Genomic DNA, 12,809 nt, shown 5'->3' with positions numbered 1-12,809 from the left:
TGCGACCAAGACCCTCGTCTTATGATCAATGTGAGACTTTCGCACCAAAAAATTAATATGAATATAATTTTTTTTATTGTTATATCATCCAGTCAAATTACTGTTTATATATAATTCACATATCAATTCATCATCTAATACATCAATTTATATATGAATATTTGTATACATGATTTTTTCATCTCATATTATAAATTTATTTATACACAATATTTTAATAGCCAATCTTAGGTGAAACCCGGCAAAGTTGTCAGGTCCAAGGTTGACCGGGGTGTCCAAAAGTTTAAAATTCAACAAATACACCCTTAAAAATCACAATTAAGGTTCTACATGTTTGAAATTTAGTAAACACATCACAAATACAAATTGGCAGTCAACTAGTTGGCGGTGACGACTAATCTCAATCATCCCTTGAGCCATTTCCCAGAAAATCTACCCAAGATCTGATCGAAATCAGTTCGATTTCGGCCAGATCTCACCATCAACGACATCGACAACCCTCTCCATCACCATGAAAATACTCCCCTCAATCTCCTGACCAAACCCTATCTCACCCCAACCCCTTTTGCCTCGCCAATCACCGACAACAACTGGTTGTTGCCACCACAGGTTTTTTTGATATCCAGTTGATTCACTCATCGAAAATCACCTCTGTTGCCACCATTGCACTCACCGACCCTTCCTCTTCAAAACCCCCAACCTCCTGGGCTTCATTTATTCAGATCATCATCCTAATTTTTAATGTTTTCAGTGAATATGAAAATTGGTAACCTGGCCCAATAAAGGTCCCAAGTCCGAATTGAACCAGTTCAACCGACCGAGTTGGGTTGAGCCGAATTTTAAAACATTGTTTATAAATACAAATTGTTAGATATTAATGTTTCTTTTATCACATCATTTATTGAGTGTTTATTAAATAAATTTTTAATAGACATTTATCCATTAATTTTTTCTCACATTAATTTGTACATAAAGGCTGACACTATCCCTTACGAGCATCTCCAATTGTGCTCTTTATTTTAAAGAGCATCTTTTATATAAATAAAGAGTATCTTCATTAATTTTTAAATATAAAGAACACAATTTTTATTTAAATCCAATGGATTCTTTAAATTGAATGAAGATGCTCTTTATTTTTAAAAAAGAGACTTTATGGGAGAGATAATTAATAAATAAAATACATAGGAATTTGTAGTTTATTAATTAAAATTAAGATAAAGAGTGAAATTTGACTCTCTAAATATGGAGAGTCAAACTCACTCTTTAATTTATATTTTAAAGATAAAGAGTATGTTAGAGCATCTCTAATTGTGCTCTTTATTTTGAAGAGTATCTTTCATATAAATAAGAAGTATCTTCATTAATTTTAAAATATAAAGAACACAATTTTTATTCAAATCCAATAGACTTTTTAAATTTAATTAAGATACTCCTTATTTTTAAGAAAGAGACTTAATGGAAGAGAGAATTAATAAATAAAATGCATAAGAACTTGTAGTTTACTAATTAAAATTAGGATAAAAAGTGAAATTTGACTCTTTAAATGTGGAGAGTCAAACTCACTCTCTAATTTATATTTTAAAGATAAAGAGCTTGTTTGACCTTTTTTTTTTTTTTAATACTCTTTATAATAAAGAGTTTGAGTCATATAAAATGTCTTTTGGAGATGTTCTTAGACTCTTGTTTTTATAGATAGACTCTTTATAATAAAGAGTTTAGGTCACATAAAAAGTCCTTTAGAGATACTCTTACTTAACTTGTTAACTAACTGAGTTACACTAAATAATTAATCATAGAACTATTATTGATTAACGTGTAACGCATTTCACACTTCTAGAAGATATATACCTTCATAAACATTACATTATATCTAATATTCTCAAGTTTACTTGATATATAGGTGGAAGTATATGATTAACCGTAGAAATAACCCACATACTTTACTACCCAAAAAATGTAAAAAAAAAATAAAAGTTAAAAAAATTGTCCAAAAAGATCATAATCTCTTAGAGCTAGACTAAGATCAAAGTTAATATTACATGGGCACAGTGATGACATGAGAAAACTAACAAACAATCAAGATTGCTTCGACAACAATTGATTAGCTAATTTCGAAACAACGAACAAATCATCTGCTATAATTTCAGAATATACATTATTTACCATACAAGGAACACTTACATAAATTACAAATTATCTCTACGCACAGTACGACTATAGCTAACACCCATTAAAAAGAAGCCAATTTTTTTTATTATAAAATGATGAAAACATCCAATCCATCAAATACATTGAATATCTAAAATCTCCGAAACCTGCTGTGGAACTTTCATCTCCTTGAAACTAACTTTTCTCCTTTGGTCCTTCCTTTTCTCTTCTTCCTCCTATTCTTTCTCCCAGCTGCCTACACAAGAACTACAACCCATATTGTCAAATACTGTAGTCTGTGTCCCTTCAAAGCTTCTCGTATCTTGTCCTGAAGAATCAGAAACCTTCTCTGCCCGTCTTATGATAACTGATTTCTTTTTCTTTGGCACACAGAGAAAATTAAAGAGGGCTATAATACTATTCTTCTTCTTGTAAGACTCTAGTTCTCTAAAAAGTTTTGCAACCACCTCTTCCTCCAAAGCCTGTTATGGAACTGGAACTTTCATCTTCTTGGAATCAATTTTTCTCCTATTTTCCTCTTCTTTCTCCCAATTACTTAGGCCCAAACTACTACCCATATCAAATTCTATAGGCTGTTCATTTACTGAAGAATCAGAAATTTCCTCTGCCTGTGTTATGATCATTAATCTCTCTTTCCTCAACACAGAGAGCAAATTAAAGAAGGCTAAAGTAGAACCATTCCTCTTCTTATAAGACTCTAGTTCTCTCTTAAGTTTTGCTGCTTCAGGATCCATGCTAATTTTTTGGTTAAAAAAAAACCTATAACTCTATTTTCCCTGGATTGATTTTCAAATTGTGATTATCACTCTATCTTTAGTGGAAGAATCGCTGAAATTTGGAAATGAAGAGTTCAGGAGTTAGTCCAGACACAGTCACTTATAATGTGGTCATAGATGAACTTTGCAGAAAGGGAAATTGCACGAAGCAAATAGGTTGTCGGAATTGCTGATTCAAAGAAGTGTGGATCCCAACGTTTATACTTACAACATTTTAATGAATGGTTATTGCTTGGCAGATAGAATTGGTGATGCAAGGGAGTTGTTTGAATATATAACTAGAAAGGGGTATAACTAGCAGACAACATCAGGTCAATACCCCTTGTCTAGTTATAGAATCAAACAACTTCTTGTATCACCAATTTTATCTGCCAGGCAATAATCATTCATTAAAATGTTGTGAGTGTAAACATCAGCATACACACTTCTTTGAATCAACCATTCCGACAAACTATTCGCTTCGTTCAATTTCCCTTGCTATGACCACATTATAACTGCGTCTAGACTAATTCCCCAACTCCATTTCCAGCCTTTCTAGTAACTAAATTAACTTCACTGAACAAGCCCTTAAAGAAAAAGTGTAGAATCTGCTAAAGGAATTGCCTTTAATTCATAAATTCATTCATTTTTCTAATAGGGCAAACCTTTGGAGAAGAATTCGGGGACTTTTTGCTGCTCTTCGCCACAATTATAACAATCTTCAATGAAGACGAAGACGGAGATGGAGAAGATAAAGCATAACCCCAACCGCCAAATGGAAATGTAGCTCAATGGTGGTCCAAGCTTCAGGAGTTAAGAAAGAATAACTACACAGAAAAAAAAAAAAAAAAAAAAAGTCAGTGAATTATCAGGAAAAATTAGTTTTGGAGCAGATAATTATCAGTGTGAATTATGCAGAATGTAAAGTTTCCGATCTTAATCAGCAGAAAACCATCCTAAAGGTAGCAACCTAGACGAAATCAAAGAACAAAACAATACTGAAGCGATCAGAGAAAAACTGATTCAATGATCAGAGAATTGAATAGCACTACATACACTTTACACTTTTTTTGGTTGCAGAGAAAATACCGGGAATTATTTTGTTTTCTCGGCAACCAAACAGAAAGTCAACTATCAAGGAAAAAACAACGAAAAAAGAAGCAAAAATTAAACTTCTGTGCAGCAAACATTTTTTAAAAAAGCAAAAACTAGATCCGAAAAATAACAAAATTAAGAGCAGAAAATTTAAAAAAAAAAAACAAAAAAAGTCAGTGAATTATCAGGAACAAATAGTTTTGGAGCAGATAATTATCGATGTGAATTATGCAGAATGTAAAGTTTCCAATCTTAATAAGCAGAAAATCATCCTAAAGGCAGTAACCTAGACGAAATCAAAGAACGAAACAATAATGAAGCGATCAGAGAAAAACTGATTCAACGATCAGAGAATTGAATAGCACTACATACACTTTACACTTTTTTTGGTTGCAGAGAAATACCGGGAATTATTTTGTTTTCTCGGCAACCAAACAGAAAGTCAATTATCAAGGGAAAAACAACGAAAAAAAAGGCAAAAATTAAACTTCTGTGCAGCAAACATTTATTAAAAAGGCAAAAACTAGATCCAACAAATAACAAAATTAAGAGCACAAAATTAAAAAAAAAAAAAAAAAAAAAAAAAAAAAAAAAAAAAAAACCGAAGAGATCTGACCGACCTTGTTCGATTGAAGAGAGACGATCGTGATCCTTAGATCTGAGTTTTGTTGTTTTCATTATTTTTGTGATGCAGGACAAATGGGTATCTTCTAAATGAACAATTCACACAAAAAAAAAAATAAAAAAATAAAAAAATACTAAACGGCATAGTTTCTAATCTTACAAACACTTTCCTAAGAAAACCCTATAGGTTTGAAAAATAACAAAAAGACCCCTACGATCTGAATTGATCTAAGAAAATAGCAGGTAAGCGGCGGACTTATAAAACGCTAGATCTGGGCAAACAGCAAGATCATATAGGTTTGAAAACTTACAAAAAGACCCCTACGATCTTAATTCAGATAAAAAAATAGCAAGATCCGCAATGGACCTAGAAAACCCTAGATCTAAAAAAATAGTAAGATTCCTAGATCTAAGAATATAGCAAAATTACCAACAAACTTGAGGAGATTGATGGCGTAAGGTGACCAAAATTAATGATCTGATCGTACAAGAGAAGGTTCTGATACCAAGTTATTTTTTTGTGAAATAGAAGGCTATGAAACCAAGTTAATTTTTAGTGAAAAAAATCTACACATATAAACTATTCGATAGAAATATTGATTCCACTAACTTGATGATGTGGGACAAAAAAACAACCCGAAAAACCTAGACTATACCATGAGCCCAAATATAATTGGCTTTAAGCCCAAATATATAATAATACAATTAACAAATGAAACAAAAATAAATAAACCAAACTAGAATGCACATAAAAATTAAATGTTAGCATATATATATAGTTTTGATATATAAAAATATATATTCTTTTAAGATCAAGAAAAAAAATTGCGTTTTGTTTCTCATAGACGTCTAAGCCAATTTTATGTTTGATCTTTAGAAATATCTTATCTAAATGTATTTTCTCTCAAGTTTCTGCATATTAATTCTACAATCATGTATTTTTTTTAATTTTATTTATCCCCTATTATGTGTGTGTGTATATATATATATATAATAGTCTATCTTTTTATTTAATTTTTATCTTCTCATTAATTTATGATTTATTTGCTAAGTGAAAGTATGAAACACCCTATTCTATTGTTCTCATATCTCCAATTGAACACAAAGAAAACATAAACATAGACAGAAGAAACAATTGAACAACGTAAAGAACGTAGGACAAGAGAAAGAACAAAGATAAAGGAACGAAAAAACTTACAAGTTGACACAGCGGAAGGCTCGGACTCGAGTGGTTAATTTCAAAAATATGATAGAGATAAATTCCCCAAAGGAAGTAATAAGAGACTTTATTGAAAACTTAAATGAATAACTAGACACATAACAAACATATTTATAGTTGACTAATCATAGTTCTACTATGAAAAGTAGATAAGAAATCCTAATACTACTAAAACAATGAATTAGAATCTTAATACTACTTAAACAATAAATCATAGAATAAGAAATCAAGTAATATTCCTACATCACAAGTGAAGAGCGTAGAAAACAGAATATTGTATAGCCGTAAAAAAAAATTAGAGCAAACGACATATTCCCACTTGAGATTTAGCGAAATCCAAAGTTGATACCCCTAACTGTATTTATTCTAGATTTTCGCCCTTAAAGTAACGTTTGTTTCCTTTATTTTAACAGATTCCCAACTTCTCACCATAGCACGGTGCACGTCAGCAAGATAAAGTGCGTCGACCCTTTCTTTGACAAAAGATGAGCTCATTTTAGCAAAAAAGACTCACATTAACAACGTTCAAACCGGTGGTTTTTGTCTAATTCCGATCGATTTCAAAGTTCAAAATCACTTCCGCGACCACCGTTGGACTCTCACAACCTCCTCTGTAAAGCCCATACCTTTTTTTTGACCTCACTCACCATTTCCAACCAACTCCAATAATCATCAACGGTGTTAGTTTAAGGGTGAGAATTAGGAATAAATGCAACCAATAATATCAACTTGGGATTTCCCTAAACCTGGCTGGGAATTTGTCGTTTACTCAAAAAATTATAGGAAAGGGTTAAAGACGAGCGTTATGAATTTATAATAAGTGTAGTCCAAATCTTGTTTAAATTACATTTCCTGTTTCAATCTTAACTTTTCTACTTTTTACTATACTCTTTAATTTTTCCTAAAGGGACTCTTTAACTTTATTTTAATTTACATTCGAAGTGGAGAATGATCACACTCACCATACATGGCTCCAAAATTATGAAAGCATTTCTAAATAAGGGAGGCAGGGAGCCATTATAAATAACTACTATTTTCCAACACCAAATAATTGGTTTTTCACATTGCTCTTTGTGAATAATAAACCTTTGCTTATGTGAAAGTCTAGCATAGAAAATGTACATTTGTTTATATAAGAAAAATACAAGTATTATACAACAAGTAATTTATACAAGATTCAATGTCAAGATCATATCCCTTTTCTGTCCACAAAATAATGAGGAAGGAATGTGCTCAATAAATTAGCTAAGCTATTATAATTTATAAATGACATTCATTTTATTTCTCACTTGGCGTCAAGATAAGTCCAGTAATGATTCACTTCGTTTCAGGAAAAAGCACCACATATAAGAATTGTTCATATATCTATCTCCCTATAACCATGAACCATTCAGATCTCTCCTACAACTTCCAAGCAAAAGGGAACAGAGTGACATCCAAGATTGAAGAGGTCAAACACAATCAAAATAGCAATTTTGTCCATGAACCCAAGAATGGAAAAACGGCGATCAGCAGCCTCAACAACAATGGTTTGTCTCTCATTCTCCCTATCCTACTCAGTTTACCTTTCTTCTGGTGCTTTGGTGGAAGATTTCGATAACTCTGAAAATAATAGGGGAGGGGCTTAAAAAGAGTGTATCTCGTGGAGTTTAGTATGATTTTACCTACAAAATAGCTTCAGTAATGTCAAATCAATAGGTTTCCACTGAATCACTGATTAACTAACATGAAAATAAATTAAATTAAAATGAATAAAAATCCTTCAAGAATATATATCCATAAAGCCAACTTTATTAATGTTTTTTTGTATATAAATTGGTATGAAATAATGGAAGGGGATGATATGATATAACCTTGAAATGAAATGAAATGTAATGGATATGCATATGAATATGAATATTTGCCCTGATATGCTCATAAAACACATAGAAAGATGAAATGTTTTCTCTTTCTAATGTTATTGTTGGGACAAGCATTAGTCACCTTCACCCTGCAAGATAATGTATGTCACAAATACTTGAAATGTGTCCATCACTACTACTGCACGTCAATGCGGAAGGTGCTGCTCCACTTCATGTTGCGGCCATTGTACTATAGTGAAACCTCTTATTCAAAGCGCGAAAACTGGAGAGGACGAGAGAGATTCAAAGAGTGGGTTAAGACCTGAGTGGGAGATGCTGAAGATGACCAATTCTGAAAATAACACTGCATTGCATGAGGTTGTGCGACATATTGATTACTTCGAAATATGCCCATTTTGTTCCTCTTTCACATCCTTATACAGCGGTGGGTGTAGCACGATTATTTTTTGATAATGTATTTAAGCTTCATGGAATGCCCAAGTCTATTGTTTGTGATAGAGATCCAACTTTCACTTGTGTTTTTTGGAGGGAGTTGTTCTGTTTGAATGGTACTTCTTTTAATTTCAGCTCTAGTTACCACCCTCAGACCGACGGGCAGACCAAAGTGGTTAATAGAACACTCGAAATGTACCTTCGTTGTTTCACCAATTCTTATCCAAAGGAGTGGCTTAGGTGGCTTTCTTGGACTGAATACTGCTATAACACAAGCTGGCATTCCTCAATTCAAAGAACTCCATTCGAAGTTGTTTATGGCAGGAGTCCTCACGGTTGCTTAATTATGTTCTAGGAACTGCCAAGGTGGAGGTAGTCAAGCAAGAGATGATCTCTAGAGACCAGGTTTTGCGAGAAGTACATCTTTGTATTACTCGAGCTCAAGGTCGAATGAAAAAGGTCTATGATTCCAAGCACAAGGAACGTGAGTTTCAGGTGGGAGATCAAGTTTATTTGAAGCTACAACCTTACCGCCAATTAACCGTGGCAGCTCATAAAAATCTCAAGCTCTCAGCTCGTTTTTATGGCCCATTTGAAGTACTGGAGAGAATTGGTAAGGTCGCTTATAGATTGAAACTTCCACCTTCTTCAAAAATCCATCCTATTTTTCATGTCTCTGTTCTTAAGGCAAAGGTTCGAGAGGGGCAGTCAAATATGTAGATTTTGCTTGAACTTAATGGGATAAGTTGGTATCTTGTCCTCAGGCGGTGCTTGATCGGCGATTTCGAAAGGAAAAACTGAATTTTTGATTCACTGGCAAGGTTTGTCTCCTACAGATGCTACATGGGAAGTTGGTGATATTTTACAAGAACGTTTTCCAGAGTTTATCCTCGAGGACGAGGATCATTTTCAAGGGGAGGGGAATGTTGCAACCATTTAAGTAGTGGCTATCTTTTCGGTGCTTGGTTATTTGTTTCCTAAGTTTTTGGTTAATTTGTTATTTCATTTACTTGGCTGTAAGGAAGTAAACGCTGTAGCTGCAAGTCCTACTATTTTGTTGATTGTTTCCTTATTTTTCTAGAGTTGTTTATCATTTGAGTTGTATAAATTATTCAGAAGTATTCAATAAAGGGGCGATCATTTGTTATTAGACTCACTTAGAGTTATTTGGGAGGCGTTGGTTCCTCATATAAGCCAACAAGTCTACTGTTTCTTTCCTCTTTTAAAATTCTTAGATTTGTTCATATCAGTTTGTCTGTCATTCTCCCTATCCTACTCAGTTTACCTTTCTTCTGGTGCTTTGGTGGAAGATTTCGATAACTCTGAAAATAGTAGGGGAGGGTCTTAAAAAGAGTGTTATCTCATGGAGTTAAGTGTGATTTTACCTATAAAATAGCTTCAGTAATGTCAAATCAACAGGTTTCCACTGAATCACTGATTAACTAACATGAAAATAAATTAAATTAAAATGAATAAAAATCCTTCAAGAATGTATATCCATAAAGCCAACTTTATTAATGTTTTTTTGTATATAAATTGGTATGAAATAATGGAAGGGGATGATATGATATAACCTTGAAATGAAATGTAATGGATATGCATATGAATATGAATATTTGCCCTGATATGCTCATAAAACACATGGAAAGATGAAATGTTTTCTCTTTCTAATGTTATTGTTGGGACAATCATTAGTCACCTTCACCCTACAAGATAATGTATGTCACAAATACCTGAAATGTGTCCATCACTACTACTGCAAGTCAATGCGGAAGGTGATGCTCCACTTCATGTTGCGGCCATTCTACTATAGTGAATGTTGCGAGTAGCGCATAAATAGTGTAAAGAAAATGGAAACAGCAGAAAGCTGAAAATGGAATGATCCAAGACTGTATATATTTTCTGCGTGTTTTATATACAGTGCATTTAGATATTTATAGATTACAAATAATAGTAAAACAGATAAAGGAATAATAACAGCTAGCAAATGCATAACAAAATGACCTCAACAGACTCAACAGAATGGCCTCATCGTCTTCATGTGACTGCTGCATTTTTATCAGGTGGAACAGTGGCTATTGTAGGTCCAATTGCATCCTCTAATCTTAATATCCCCCCGCAAGATGGAGAGTATATATTCAGTACTCCCATCTTGGACAATAGTCGCGTGAGTGTCGAAGCATGCAGGGTCTTGGTAAAGAGATCAGCCAACTACTCAGAAGAAGAAACGTGGGCAGTGACAACATGCCCAGTCAAGACGTTGTCACGAACAAGATGGCAGTCCAGCTTGATGTGCTTGGTGCACTTATGGAACACGGGGTTGGTAGCTATATGTATCGCGGCTAAGTTGTCACAATATAAGGTGGCTGGATCAGAAATGGTAACACAAAGGTCTTGGAGAAAATATCGAAGCCATGCGATTTCACACACGACAGCCGCCATGGCCCTATATTCCGACTCGGCTGACGATCGTGAAACTGTGTTCTGCTTTTTCGATTTCCAAGCAACAAGAGACTTCCCAATAAACACACAAAACCTAGTCGTTGATCTCCTAGTGTCAAGACAATTTGCCCAATTTGCATCGGAGTAGGCAATGAGTTTCAACGAGGAGGTGGTAGGAAAAAATAAACCTTGGCCTAGGGTCCCTTTAAGATACCGAAGAACTTTGAGAAGGGCATTATAATGGGGTACTCGTGGGGTCTCCAAGAACTAACTCAAAAGATTGACACTGTAACTGAGGTCAGGCCGTGTATTGGTCAGGTAAAGGAGCTTGCCAACCAATTTTCGATACTAAGTAGGATCGTGAAACACATCACCTTGGTCTTTCTGGAGTTTGATATTCGGTTCCATTGGCAGAGAGGAAGTTCGGGCAGCAAGTAAACCAGTCTCAGAAAGTATATCCAGGGTGTACTTGCGCTGACAAATTTGGCTTCCATCCTTTGAGCGAGCTATTTCCATGCCAAGAAAATATTTGAGTAAGCCCAGGTTCTTGATTCTGAATTTGGTGGACAAAAATTTCTTGACCTCATCGGTGGAAGTCTGATCTAAACTCATGACAATAATGTCATCTACGTAGACCAATAGAGCTGTGAAAGAAGAAGTCGTGTGTTTGATGAACAAATTATAGTCTGACTTAGACTGCACAAAGCCAAACTCGGCCAGCGAAGATGAAAGTTTTATGTTCCACTATCGTGATGCCTGTCGAAGACCATAAATGTTTTTTCTCAATTTACAAACTTGATTCTCTTTTGAGGAAGCTAGACCGGGAGGAAGCCGCATGTATAATTCTTCATCAAGGTCTCCGTATAGAAATGCGTTATTAATGTCCAACTGCTGCAAATCCTATCCTTTTATGGAAACTACAACAAGCAAAGTGCGAATGGAAATCATCTTTGCAACAGGAGAAAAAGTGTTGTGAAAATCTATTCCTTCACACTGAGTGAAGCCCTTCGCCACCAAGCGTGCTTTAGCACGTTCAACAGATCCGTCAGCTTTGAATTTGTAGCGAAAAATCCATTTGCAATCAATCGGTTTCTTGCCAGGAGGTAAGTCAACGATGGACCATGTTTCATTAGTCTCTAAAGCAGTGAGTTCCTGCTCCATCGCCTTGCGCCAGATGGGGTCTTTGAGAGCTTGAATGTGTGACTTGGGTTCGGTATGGATGGAGATGTAAGTGGTAAATGCTCTAAATGATGGAGATAAAAACTTGTAAGATATGCAGATGATAAGGGATATGGATTATGCAAACCTATGCGAGATGGAGATCTAGTGGCTTCCAACTTGGAGTTCAACGTCAATAGAGAAAATGCATTGCAGTGAAAATCCTTGAGATATGCCGAGGCGGTTCGAATTCTGGTTGACCGCTGTGGGGTTGGCAAGGGAGTGTTGTTGGTGAGGTTGGTAGTGTGACTGTTGTCGATGGAGGTAGGGGAAGAGACATGATCTTTCTGGTGAGGGACTTCACTAAAATCTGTATGCACAGGAGGTGTTTGATTGAGGTGGTCAGTGGGGAAAGGAGGCAAATGGGTTTGTGTTTGTTTGAGAGGAAAGATGTGTTCGTGGAACACCATATCACGGAAAAGGAAAATCTGATTGGTGGTAGTGTCAAGGAGCTTGTATCCTTTGACTCCATATGGGTAGCCAATGAACAAGTATTTTCTAGCTCGGGGTTCAAATTTGGAGCGGCCATGGTTTAGTGTAGACGCAAAACAGAGGCAGTCAAATGTTTTGAGATGGGAATATATGGGTTTTTGGTTGTAGAGTTTTTCAAAAGGTGATTGGTAGTGTAGATTAGGAGAGGGTGTTCGGTTGATCAAATAAACGGCAGTGATAACAAATTCTGTCCAATATCGCATAGGAAGTCCTAATTGAAATTTTAAGGCTCTAGCGACGTTCAATATATGTTGATGTTTTCGCTCAGCGAGAGCGTTTTGCTGTGGAGTGGCAACACGTTAGTTGATGAATTGTGCCTTTGGAATTGTAAAATTTGGGCATATGAAATTCGGCACCGTTATCAGTTCTGATTATTTTGATTTGGGTGTTGACTTGTGTGGATATAAGGGAAAATAAATTTTGAATTGAAGTTCGGGCTTCTAATTTGTTTTGCAACAAATAGATCCAAGTGCATCTGGTAAACTGATCTACGATTGTAAG

General features: G+C 34.9%; 1 long non-coding RNA gene across 1 annotated transcript; it reads right to left on the bottom strand.

Moving 5' to 3' along the window:
* Window positions 1-2,106: 2,106 nt before the first annotated feature.
* On the bottom strand, window positions 2,107-4,748 carry LOC116145752. Its single transcript, XR_004130423.1, has 2 exons — window positions 4,640-4,748; window positions 2,107-3,751 (listed from the first exon to the last, which is right to left on the bottom strand). It is a non-coding gene; the product is annotated as an uncharacterized LOC116145752 (long non-coding RNA).
* Between the last annotated feature and the right edge of the window lie 8,061 nt (window positions 4,749-12,809).

This window comes from Pistacia vera, unplaced genomic scaffold, assembly GCF_008641045.1.
Source record: "Pistacia vera cultivar Batoury unplaced genomic scaffold, PisVer_v2 Contig467, whole genome shotgun sequence".
NCBI classification, from domain to species: domain Eukaryota; kingdom Viridiplantae; phylum Streptophyta; class Magnoliopsida; order Sapindales; family Anacardiaceae; genus Pistacia; species Pistacia vera.
The sequence above is the reverse complement of the archived record's forward strand: the minus strand, read 5'-3'. Positions and strand labels throughout refer to the sequence as shown.